At 31.6% G+C, this 13,367-nt stretch overlaps 1 protein-coding gene across 8 annotated transcripts in view; it reads left to right on the top strand.

Annotated features, from left to right (window-relative positions):
* The window catches only part of CBLB (Cbl proto-oncogene B), a 209,626-nt gene that overhangs the window by 154,248 nt on the left and 42,011 nt on the right, over positions 1-13,367 (top strand). The gene's annotated exons all lie outside the window — the stretch shown is intronic.

Genomic DNA, 13,367 nt, shown 5'->3' with positions numbered 1-13,367 from the left:
CTTAAAGAGAATTTAATATAAATGGGCAAGGAGTAACAAAATAGCCTTATAATACAGTTATAAATGGCAAATGCTAAAGATTCAGATTGTTTTGACTTTAATATAAGAAAAATTACTGCGTATGATTGCATTTAGCCAAGAATGGGAAACATAGGTTCTAAATCAAGGGAATACTGATGAAAACTATATTTCATGAAGATTATTTTATTCCCTAATTTGCAGGTTTCATATACCTACACTTTAGTGAAACTTGAACTTTTTTAGATAAAAATAATCTTTTTAAAACAGTTTTCAACACTACTCAATGAAATTAATGAAATTGTCATAATTAGTGTATACTTTCTGCTTATTAAATTTCTGTGGGGAAGTGGAGTAAAACCTCTAAGTATGTGGGTCATTTCATTTTTATTGAATTATAATTATCTGGTTTGTAGATAAGTAAAATAAAAATTAGCAAAGTTCTCACGAAATTTATTTCATTGGCAATTTCCTAACCCATAAAATTTCCATGAATCTAAAACTGTGCAAGTGTATACATTTTTCCATTACCTCTTATTTTTCCCCAGAAGCAAAATGAAATTGTATTGATTAAATAGATGAGTGTTTTAATACTGTATTTTCAACACATTGAATTTTACATTTTCCAGTAATGAATTTGCTGTAATCTTTTTTTATCGTAATACCAATTATAATTGGAGATTTGGTAAATTGACTTGTACATCTCATAATTGGAGACTCTAGTTTATGTTTTAGCTATTTATCCACACAATTTCTCTTTTCCTAGTTAAAAATAGTAATGTTGGCTTTTAATGGCTCAAGTGTTCTGTGTGCTGAGATGACAAATGACATAACAGAAAAATCATTAGATAGGGAGATAGCATTGGATCCCAATCATAAAATTTTAGATTTAAGAGTTAGAAGAGACTGTAGAGATCATATACTTTTGTCCCATCATTTTACAGATTATGAAAAAGAGCCCCAGAAAGAAAAGTGACTTTCCAAAATAGTAATTATCCAAAATTTATTATGTGGAACTCAAGCCCAGGTTCTTATAATTCCAAGCACACTACAATCCAAATGCAGGAAACATTTGTTAAGCACCTAGAATGTCCTGGACACTATCCTAACTGCTGAGGATACCAATAAAAAAAGACAATCCTCAAGATTTTTATGGTCTTAATGATGGAAAACAACACAGAAAAGGAAATTTAAAAGGAGAAGGTTAATTGGAAAATATTTGATGATAATATAGTCAAAAGCAAGCAATATAACCATTGAAAATGAAGAGTTGTATGAACTTCTAATCTCTAGCTAAATATGGACATTGAGAGATTTTTTAAAAATTATACCTCTTTCAAAAAAGGCACTAACAACTGAGAATCCTGATGAAGTATAAGTAATAAAACTAATAAAATCACTGTGATGATGAGTTCTTTGGGGAAAAGCCCAGAGCTCTTTTCCCTAGATTTGGTCCAATTCTATCATTAAATATGTGACTTTGGACAAATCAGATCACTTCTATGTGTTTTAGCTTTGATTTATATAAAAATTAGTTTAGACACGATAATTGCACGAATCTCTGTTAGTTGTAGAAATCTATGAATCTCCAAATGCTTCTCACAGATCCATGTGGTTTCCCTTTTATTGGCATGCTTTTTTCCTTCCCTCTAAGTGGAACTTTCCCCTATATTGCTTTTGGGATCTTGATGCAAGATCTTCTGTCAATAGCACAACATTTTGTAGAAAAACAAGAGTAATCGCAAGATCTGGTTTCTACTCAGATATATGCTGATTCTTATTGTAAAATGTTGAACAGGTTTCATAACTTCTCTGGGATTCAGTTTCACCATATGCAAAAGATGTTGGACTCCCTGACCTGTAAAGTTCTTTCAAGTTATTTCTCTTAATATAATTTATTTATCTTGAAATTTAATATAATTTTGATCATATGGTCCTGATTATTTTTGTAATTCACATTAGCTTTATTAGCTCTTTTTTTATCCTGTTGAAATTATTAGTCATACTTAGGCATGAATAATATTGAGAAAAAAAAAAAAAAACAAACTAAGCAGATACTACCAACCACTCTCTCTCCCCCCCTCCCTATACACACATTTATATATATGTATACAAATAATACACACATATACACACTCACACATATATATGTCTGTATTATATCAGAATACATAGTTGGTATAATGGATAGAATGCTGGGGCCTAAGTTCAAATCAAGGGCATTATTATTAAAGTCATGCCTAAGTAACAAGAAACAGGTTCTCAAATGTATAATTTTATATTTCCCTCTGACTCCCAAAGAGATTCTTTTCTTCACACTTCCTATTTCATATTATCTTCCTCTCAATATCCTTTGTAGTTTTTATAACTTAGGTTCTCTCTTCATCTCTCATCCCATTTCAGTAACTGCCAATTGCATTTTTTCCCCAACTAGATTATTTCAAATTGAACCTGACCACAGCAGAAAAAAAGAATTCATCTTCTTCAGCATTGCCTACCAATCTTCTCCAACTCACCCTTTTCTCAGACATATTTTGGTCTAGGTTCCTGCCATTTTTTTGATAAAACATATTCAAAACCATTTTGTTACCCCCATAACCAATAAGTTGCCAAGATATTTTGATTTTCCCTCTACAATATCTCTCACTCACCCCCTTTTTCTCCTGACATGGCCACCACCCTCATTTAGCCTACATTTCTTTTTGCCTGGTTATTGCAAAAGCCTCTCTCTTAATTGATCCACTTGCCACAGTCTTCTCTCTGCAGTCTGTTCTCCACAAAAGTGTTAAATTTTTTATTTGTAAAACACAGGTCGCTTTTGTTCAAAAAGCTTAGTGACTTCTTATTATCTCTACAAGTAGGTACAAACTCTCTGTTTGGGATTTGAACCCCCTAACAATCTGGCTGCAGCCTCCTTCTAGGGTAATTAAATACTATTTCCCTTCATGCATGAATCCCCCATTCTAGCCAATTGGATCTAATTGCTGTTTCCTTTACATGAAATTTCATTTCAGTGCTTTGGCTTTCCCCTGAAAATAATGCATTTTTCTTCCACTTATGTCAATTAAGGTGTCCAGTAGAATACTACATAAAGTTTTTTTTTTTTTTTTTTTGGTAGTCTTCAATCTCCAACCCTGAAATGGTTGCTAATTTTTTTTCTTTTTAATTTCTTCATTTACGTAAATGTTTATCACTAGTTGAATATAAGCTTCCTGCAGACAGGAACTGTTTCTTTATTTCTTTTTTTTAAATGTATTTCTAGTTCTAACTGTCATGGCTAAAATGCATTAGGATCTCAATAAATGCTTTTTGTATGAATACTTTTTGAGGCTTAGATGTCACTACAGGTGATCCCCACTTATCAAAAGAAATTCACAGTAGTGGTCAATGAAGAATAAATAGGTTCCGAGGAGAAACATTTGGAGGAATTAGAGGGAGAGAAAGTTAGTTCAAAATGTAAAATCAAATATTATAAAATCCATAATATATGTGGATAACAGTATATGTGTATTTACTCTCATCTGTGATAATAGATAATCTTTGGATGGATATCCTTTCCATTTCTTAGATTCTATGATTTGTAACCATAGAAACCTGAACAAGAATTTCAGTATTACCTATTACTTGATTATTTAGATTAAGATATAGAACAAAGTTTGTATCAACTTTGTATCAACAAACAAAAGAACAATAATAAAAAAAAATAGTCATTTTCCAGATGTGAATAGATCTGGTGCTTCACAGAACAGTCCTGGCTACTTAGCTTATAATAATGAACTAATAGACTTCTCTTAAAAATCCAAGCCATCTTCTAACTGTTTCAATTCCCTAAAGGGTAAAGGAAATTTAGTATTCTTTTGAACAATAGTATCCAAAGTAGGAACTGGGACTTTGTAGTCATGATACCCATTATGATACTGGCTTGACCCAAGAGAAGTATGATCAAAAAAAGTAGAATCTGGGAAGACAGATTCATCTTACCCTCACTTCAGTTCACCAATTTTAGACTTGTCTGCAACAACCACAACTTCACTTATTCTTCAACACTGCCTCAAAGTACATTCCTTGTACAGTGTGGATTCTGAGCTTGGGAGCCATGAATGGGGAGGCTGAACCAGATCCCTACTACTTTTTATTCAAGGGAGGATAGTGAATGCCACAACAGAATAAGCAGGCATGGATAGGTAAGGATCTGCACTACATATAATATTAGAATATATTTTTCCTCAAGCCCCCAATTCATCTGCCAGACTTCCCTGTTATTGTCAGTGGTACTCCCATCCTTTTAGTCATGGCTTTTCACTGCCTTATTGTCATTTTTGACATGTAATTTTCTCTCATTCCAAATGCCTATATTCTTTCTGATGATAAAGTTTGTTAATTCTACCTCCAATCTCTTCTATTTTTCTCCATCTTTCTTTTGATAGCAGTCATTGCTTTAGTTCATAGTCTTATCACCTAGAAAATGAGAGCACACCCAAATTATAGGATTTCACTCTTACTAAAAAGCTATTGCTGAAATGCAAGTCTGATCATTTCATGTTCTCTTTAATAGACTCCACTGGCTCTCTATTAACTCTCATTTCAAAGATTATTTTATCTTTAATTCATTTTCAGTTTCAGATTTTAAAAAAGTTTTTAAATTAAGTAATTAGCAATATAGTAGTATGAATAGGTAGGTAGATAGATGATAGATAGATAGATAGATAGATAGATAGATAGATAGATAGATAGATAGATAGATAGATAGATATAAATAAATATGCACATATAGGGAGTGTGTACTCAAAAAATTTTATTGATAGGACCTTGTGATCAAAAAAATTTGTAATTCACTGTAAGTCAATATAATTAACAAGAAAATAAAATAGCAACAGAATGGAGAAATGGCTCATATAACATTTGTTTTACTATTTCACATACCTATATGCATATATAGTTGCACACCCATATAATTTTTACACTTTTGTAATTACTTGATGTGTTTCTTTTAAATAAGCTGTTTCATTTTCATCTGCAATGTAAAGTAGATGAAATTATCTCAAATTTTATCCTGATTATTTTGTTCAAATTATTAGAAATAAGTTTCTTTAAGAGAAATGTAAGAGCATATGGGGAAAACTATCTAAAGGGAAATTACATGATGTGGTACAAAGTGAAATATATATATATGTAAATGTGTTGTTATATAAATACATATATATGTATAGGATATGTATATACATCTTTCCTGGAGAAGTTTCCTTTTCCATTTACTAATTAATCCTATATTAATTTTTACATATAAGCTAATTCCCCCAACATGTTTGCCCTTGCTTTCTTCCTGACCTCTGTGATCTTCTTTTGTTTTAAGGTGATGTGCAGTTTTTCTTTTAAATGGAAAGCTTTTTAATGGAATGCCTTTTGTCTCATATAAGCAAGAATATATGTGATAAATAGTACCAGCAAATCATTTATTCAGCTCATCCAGTGTTCTTTTTTCCCTGGAATTCTTTCTTCCATTGATTGTGGACTCTTGTGACTTGTGTGCATTTGCTTTTGACCCAAGGGAAAAACAGACTGTTCAACAATCACTCCTATTTTTAAATGAATGAAATTAGGTATAAAAAAGATATTATGGTTCATTTTCTTGCCAAAGAAGGAATAATTATTTTAATGTAAATTTTTCTAGTGTTTTGGTTATCCTATAATACATAATTCAGGTATGCAAAGCATTATCACTCATCATTTTAATAGCATTAACATGTCAGTCAGTATACTACAAATGTATGCATATTATTTTCTTTTCATGTAGCATTTTATTTAATTGCCAATGAATATGTTGCTTACCTTTTATGTAAGCAAGATAGCTGAAAGATAATTTAGAAGCAAAGGACTTTAATTCTTTAATATTAAGTCCTAAACATAATCAGGGTTGCCTTTAGTACCAGTATAAAGTATAAAGACCCCAACAAATTTGTTAGATTCCAGCAAAATCTTTTATTTGCTTTTTATTTTTCTATTATACTTCAAAAATCCCTTCAGTGCTAAATCTAAATAACAAGGCAACAAATCCACCAAAGGAGTCTTTTTATTCAGCTTGTTACAGTCAAAGATTATGAAACTTGAATTAAAAGAAACCCTAGAAGTCAGGTAGACCAACCTATACAATATATCTAACAACAATCATCCATTCTGTGCCTGAACCATCATTAGTAATTATCAGTTCACTACTTACTATGGACATCTATTCTATTTTAGGCACTTCTAATTGTCAGTTAAATTTTCTTATATCAGGTTGCTATCTGTTCTCCCCTTTGTTTCCAGTTCTGCTCACATTCTCATCTTTCTTGTACATTATAGCACTTCCAATACTAGAAGAAACATTCTTGTATATCTTCTCTTCTTTAAGCTAATTATCTTCTAGTTCCTTCAGCTGATCCTTGTGTTCTGATTTCCAGTGCCTTCCACTAGAGTTTTCCCCTGTACTTCAGATATGGTCAAGGCCAAATACAGTGACATGGTTATATACTTTACTTTAGATACTGCTTCTGTTAGTTTAGTTTGAAGATTTCTTTTCTGTTCTCTGGAATCTTTTTGAACCTTCACTCTGTCATTCAGTATGTTTTCTATTCCTCCCAGTTGTTTTCATCCCTAAACTTGAGAGGAAATTCATTTCTTCCATTATCCAAATTCTTTTAATGCTTTCTGAATAGAACCAAAAACTTAGGAACAATCTTTGAAATAGCTTTACTAATAAATAATCTCATAAAATTCCTTTCTCTGAAACAAATTAGAAAAATAATAAAGTTTAAAAAAAGAGAAAAAAAAAGAAAATATATTTGTTATAGGAAATGCATTAGCATCACTTTAAATTATTTTCTACAAATGAAGTAACAGTTATTATGCCATAACAATTCACAATCTAATTCTTATATGCTTTAATACAACCTTCTCTTTCATACATGTGAAGAGCTAAATCTTTGTCTTCCTCTCCTCATGAATTGTTCATTTTCCCACCATAGAGAAAACTGTAGGGCTAGGGGAAAAGATTGTGATTAAGCTCTTGAGATGTAGCATCTACATTTTGTTAAAAGTGAAAATGTTCATGTTTCTATTCCTATAAGAATAGAAATATGAACGTTTGCCTGTGAAATCAGTGAATTGAATATTGGTATAATTGGTATAATCAAGCACCAGATAGGTAAGTTCAATAATGTTTTGTATTGAGCTGTTCCAGATAGTTTGCTCAACAGTTATTGGAAATTACATCTTCTATAGGAGGAAGATAAATTTCCAGTCTCTGATCTCTGTCATTCCAGGCCAGAAAGCTTTAAGTGTTAGTAAGTGTGATATTATTCTTTTTTGAGATCTATATTTGGCAACTTCAGTGTGTGGTAGAGAGATTTTTTTTTTTTTTTGCTCTTAATAGGTTTTTTTTTTTAAAGACCATATGTTAGTAAACATATGTGTGCTTTTTTTGGATCATAGAACTTTCCCCCACTCCACTCTTTTCTTTCCTTTTTTCTTAATCTCACCTTGATATTTTAATCTCACCTTGATATTTTTTGGGGGAAAAATAGGTTTGTATAGTACAAGTCCAAGTATTCTCTCATACATGAGTCTAGTTTACTTTATCTACATTCTGGAATAAGTATTCTTGTGGTGGACAATGGGCCAAACTGGTCATTGCACCTAGATTTTCTTACTTTAACTAATGATTGTATTATTAATCTAATCACTTTCTCCTTCTGGATCTCTATTTATTCACCCAAGGAGTTTGGACCAGGATCCCTCATATTTAAAAATTTTATGGTTCTGAGTTCTTCAGTATCTTTTTGAAATTGGTATCCTATATAGTTTAAAAAAAAATCTAAAGTAAGGGGTTAGCTGGTCCAGAAGATTCAATTCCATTAATAAAAATTATCTTCTGAAATGCATCTGATGAGAGATTTATCTATTAATTATAAGTAAGATATGCTTGGATAATGTTGTTTTTATGTGACAAATGGGTCAGCTCCACAACATTCAACCTCCTTTTAACATGACATAGTAGATCTAGAACAAGAGAGGGTTGAATCAAATCTTTTAAAATTACTAGTCATTTCAACTCATTTGCCTCTACTTTAAAATAAGGATAATAATACTTGCCCTCCTACAACACAGATGTTTGTGAGGAAAGTGTTTTGTGAGCCATAAGCCACTAATAAATATGAGTTATTTTACACTTTCATGGGTTGTGGAATATTCAATAAGGACTTCATTCTTTGAGACTAGTGATGGCTCTTAAAATTAGGAAAATAAGGATCTTGCATGGTATATAGCAGCAATATAGCAGACTCTATTATGAAACATATATATGAGAGAACAAATATAATATAATTTCAGGTTATATTTCAGATTAAATATTTCCGTTATGTAAGAGTTTACTAAAGATTTAAGTAAAGTAGTAGGGAGTATCTTCATTGTAATCCTACATTTAGATAGAATTCACTTGAGTGAAAAATCACTTCTTTTTTCCTAATCCGGAATACTTTGTTTGAGAGAGAGAGAGAGAGAGAGAGAGAGAGAGAGAGAGAGAGAGAGAGAGAGAGAGAGAGAGAGAGAGAGAGAGAGAGAGAGAGAGAGAGAGAATATGAATTTTATTTAGAAGTTGCTTAAATGAGAGGAAGAAAGGCTGACTGGCAAACTGGAATAGAGTTAATGTTTAAAAAACATTACACAAATGAATGAAGTGTAAGATGAAGATGACACCAGCCAAAGTTTATGTAGCCCCACATTAGGAAGATAAGATATTCAGTAGCTAAATGGTTTGAAGAGTGAACCGATCAAATATAAGAATTTGTTGAATGAAGTCATAATACCAAAAGAAAAAAATCTATTTTTTTCCTCTGAAGTTTACCAGGTTTTTGTGTATGGGTATAAAAAGGCATAGATTTATTCTCTTTCTCATTTGTGGTTCACATCCAGTCAGAACATAGTTGGAAGGGCACTATTTAAGTTTGAATCATAGCACACAAATGTTTTTCACAATGCAATGTAGCCTTTGAACATTTAGTAAATGTTTGTAGACTATAAAAAGAATATCAAATTATGATTTAAAATTGAAATTGCAGGATGGGTTCTTGGCCAACTTTAACAGGGAACTACTCAAATCTCATTATTTCTATTTTGCTAATCTGCTGACCCAACAACTTTTCACAAAACAAAATCAGTCATTGAAAATGAGTCTGTGGGAAAAAAAAAATTAACATTTATCCACTACTAAAAATAAATAGACATATGAATAAATAGTGAATGTTCCTCAACTTAATTACTTTTTTTTGTCACAAATTATATTTAAGACCTGAATTGAATGTCAGGAATGAAATTATTTAAGAGAGTGAAAAAATGTATTTCTATGTAAAAAATTCAACTTTTGAAAAATTTGTGTCAATCCTAGCTTATTCATTTTATTGCATGAACTAATCTCCTCCTGCTCCCTTGAGATTTATTTTCAATAATTTTGTATGTGAATGAGAAATATTATTTATTAATACAATCTATTAATTCATAATTCTTATATTGACATTATTGAACACATTGTCATATTAAAATTACTTAATCTTCTAAGTAGTATGTCCTTGTGAGAAAATCACATATGAAATATTATTATAAGAAAAAGCAAATCTGGTTAGCTTTTTCCCTCGTAAATATTTTTCTCTATTATATTTTGCAAATTTCACTTGAAGAATTATCCATTTAACTTATAAAGCTAATTCTCTGAAATAACTTTGAAATGATGTACTTTACACTCTGATAGACCCATAAAGTGAAAGGTGAACTTTATCTTTCATCCTTTCATTCATTTGCCAACAGTTTTCAAATATCTACCATGTCCAAAAAAGTATGTTAAGTACCATAGGAATAGGAGCAATTCACCTTTATATGGTGATTTGAGTTTTACAAAGTGCTTTTCTAATAAAAGCCTTTCAAATATTAATCCTAATATTACAGAGAGAAAGTTGGGGCTTAGGAAGTTTAAGTGAATTGTACATGGACATAGAACTACAAGGTGGTTAAATTTTTTAAAAGCCTGAATATAAACTTAGTTCTGATATAAAAAGGAAGAAAAACTACATGCTCTCATACACCTTAGAGTCTCTCTCTCCATGTTAATATATAATAAGAAAACTGCAAATTGATGTTATTTTTAATTGATTATTCCTAGTTGGAAGAATAAGGTATATTGTTGGAAGAGATGTCAGTTTTAGCTGGGCCTTGAAGGCATAGGTATGATGCAGGTAAATGGAATTAAAGAAGTCAGAAGGAAGAACTTGTACAAGAAATCATAGAGCATTTAAGGAAAGGAAGCTAGTCAAAATTGGCTAGAAGACAAAATGTAGGAAATATTAGACTGTAAAGATACACTGGAATCAAATCAAAGAAGGCTTTTAATATCAATCCCCCAAAAAACTTTATTTGTTAGATAATGGGAAGCCATTGAAGGGATTTTTGAAAAAGGGTATGCATGACATGACCAGAACTAGACTCCAAAAGATTAATGTGACAGTCATTTATAATGGATTCATGCATATTGAGGTTCAAAGTTTAGATGAAATATTACTTATTCCTACATAGAACTTCTGGACTATTAGAGAGATCTGACATTTATGAGAGGAGAAAAAAAAAGCAACCAATACACAGTAACTATATTGAGAGAGATTGTTGCAAGCACCAGGCCTTGTGAAATCGGAGTCATTACCAACTCAGGCAGGTAAAGTATGATTGTAAGTAGTATTTGACTTGGCTTGTAAATGATGAGTACAAATTCAATAGGCAGTGAAGTTAATTTGTGTATAGGATGACTTAGGGTTAGGGAAAGAGACAATGGGGCTGGGGAGACTTATTGCAATAATTCAGAGGTAGTAAAATATGGAACAAAGATTGTAACAGTGTGCCAAAAGCAGGTGGAAGATACAAAAATATCACAGAAATAGAAAGAATTGGACTTGGTGACTAGATGTGTAAGAACAAGAATAAACCTGGCAGGATTATTAATACTGATAGCAAGAAGTAGGAAAGTCAAAAGAAAACAAAATTCACAGAGAAAATGATTTGCTTTGACCATGTTCAGTTGGAGGCAAACCAGGAAAAATATCCAGGTGAAAATATCCTAATAAGAGTTGTAAGTTTGATCTAAAACTCAGGAGAAGATAATTATTGGCTATATCAATTGATTTAATAATCATCTTCATAGATGGGAGGATGAGTTAATTGTGAGAGTAAATGAGCTTTCTAAAATAGAGAATGTAAATAGAAAAATGACTAGCAAACCAAGAACAGAACCTAGAAAAGAGGTGGGGCAGAGGGAGAATGAAGAGGGAAAGAAGACGGAAACTTAAAAGACAAAAAGGTAAAAGGAGAACCAAAGAACATAATGTTCTGAAATCCAAGGAAATACGGAACATAAAAGGAGGATCTAGGTCAGCAACAAAGTGAAACAAAGTAGTCAAGCTGAGCAATAATTGAGAAAAAAATTTTGAATTTGCTGATTAGGGATCATTTGTCATTTCCTTCAAAGATACTTTATCTGTTCATTTGTGATGGAAAATTCATACATTCATCTGGTTTCAGACCTTAGATATCTGAAGTAATATTCTTCCTCATCAAAAGAGAGTCATTACTAAAGAGCAATGTATGATATCAGAAATATACTCGATAATAAAGTTGCTCTTAGAGAAATAACTACCATCTTTGAAGGTAGATTCTTATACACCTACCTTAGTACATTTCTGAGTTTTGACATTCTAGTACAAGGCATATTTGTTGAGAAGTAGATTTCTTTTTTTTATAAACTAAGAGATATTTATATAGTAATTTAATATGAATTGAAAATGAATTAGGATAAAGATTATATTTTTCATTGAATTTGTAAAGAACAAAGTTCTTGCTTCCTGACCCCAAAGAAAGCAGTGCCACATAAACTAAGTTACTAGGTGTGTGTATGTGGCGGGGGGAAAGGGGGTCTTTGTGTATGTATATGGTGTGTGTATGTATGTGTCTGTGTGTATATATCTGTGCATGTGATGTGTATGCTGTGTTTCTGTGTGATATGTCTATGTGGTGTGTGTGTGGTCTGTATGTGTGGTGTGTCTGTCAGTGTGGTGTGTGTCTCTGTGTGTGATGGGTGTGTCTATATGTGTGGTGTAGGTGTGTGTGATGTGTGTCTGTGTGTGGTGGGTGTTTGTGTCTATGTGTTGGTGTGTCTGTGTGATGTGTCTATGTGTCTCTATGGGGTGTGTAGGATGTATGTGGGTGTCTATGTGTCTGTGGGGGGATGTCGGTGTGTGCGTGTGTGTGTGTGTGTGTGTGTGCTGTGTGTGTGTTATATATCTGTGTGTGGTGTGTCCCTTTCATGCCTACCTTCTTCCTTCTTCAGGTGTTTTTATTCAGCTGAGCATGTGCTCACTTTAACTTTACTAATAGGGGCTCATATGTCATTACAGATTTAACTTTGAACTCATTAAATCCTTCAGCTGTGTTGAATCTAGAATTTGCCTTCGTGTATCAGTATAGGCATTTTCTAAGTTGATTATCGGTGAAACAATAAATAAGAAACAAAGTTCACAACCAGTTGTTTCGAAAACTTTTTTTTTAATTTTCAAAGGATAGTAAGAATATGCCTTTACAAATCTTATCAGAACTATTTCTTTTGGCTATGTGAACTTCATAGATTTAAAAAGATGCCTGTAAGATGAAGGGTGTTAGATCATCTCTGAGTTTTCTTCTAGCTCAAAATACTCTTAAGTACAGGATCTGTCTCTATTCTATAATTTAAAAAAAAAAAAACTTTATTACTTATTGACATGAAATCAAGGGGGAGGAGAAATTATTTCATTCTATAGAAGAACTCTTGCTCCCTCTATGGAAGGTGGTTGAAAATTGCATTATTTTTAGAATATGAAAGTAGACATATAAATCATTCATTTTAAGTTTATTTTTCATGTTTTACTTGATCATCTTATGTTCCAATTATGTTTTGCATATTTTATTAATTTCTGTTTCTTATAGCCAAATAAATTGAAGACAAACAATTATCTATTATACTTTATCAGATAATGGAAATGGGAATCTCAAGTAAATCTCCCTTTCTCTACTGTTCTAAATGGCTTCAGTTCATATTTCATGCTTAAATTTAAAAAAAATACTAAATAATATAAATTTATGGAAAAGAAAATAAGATATCCTTCAACTAAATTGACCATTGCCTAACTATGGAAAGTACTAATTATCCTGAGATATTTACCTCTTTCATGAAACTTTTTTTAAAAACAAATTGAAATTTAGACTATTTCTGTTATTTTATTTACTCATTTAAAGTTTAAAAG

This window comes from Sminthopsis crassicaudata, chromosome 3 (genome assembly GCF_048593235.1).
Source record: "Sminthopsis crassicaudata isolate SCR6 chromosome 3, ASM4859323v1, whole genome shotgun sequence".
Lineage (NCBI taxonomy): Eukaryota > Metazoa > Chordata > Mammalia > Dasyuromorphia > Dasyuridae > Sminthopsis > Sminthopsis crassicaudata.
This window is presented reverse-complemented; position numbering and strand designations above follow the sequence as displayed.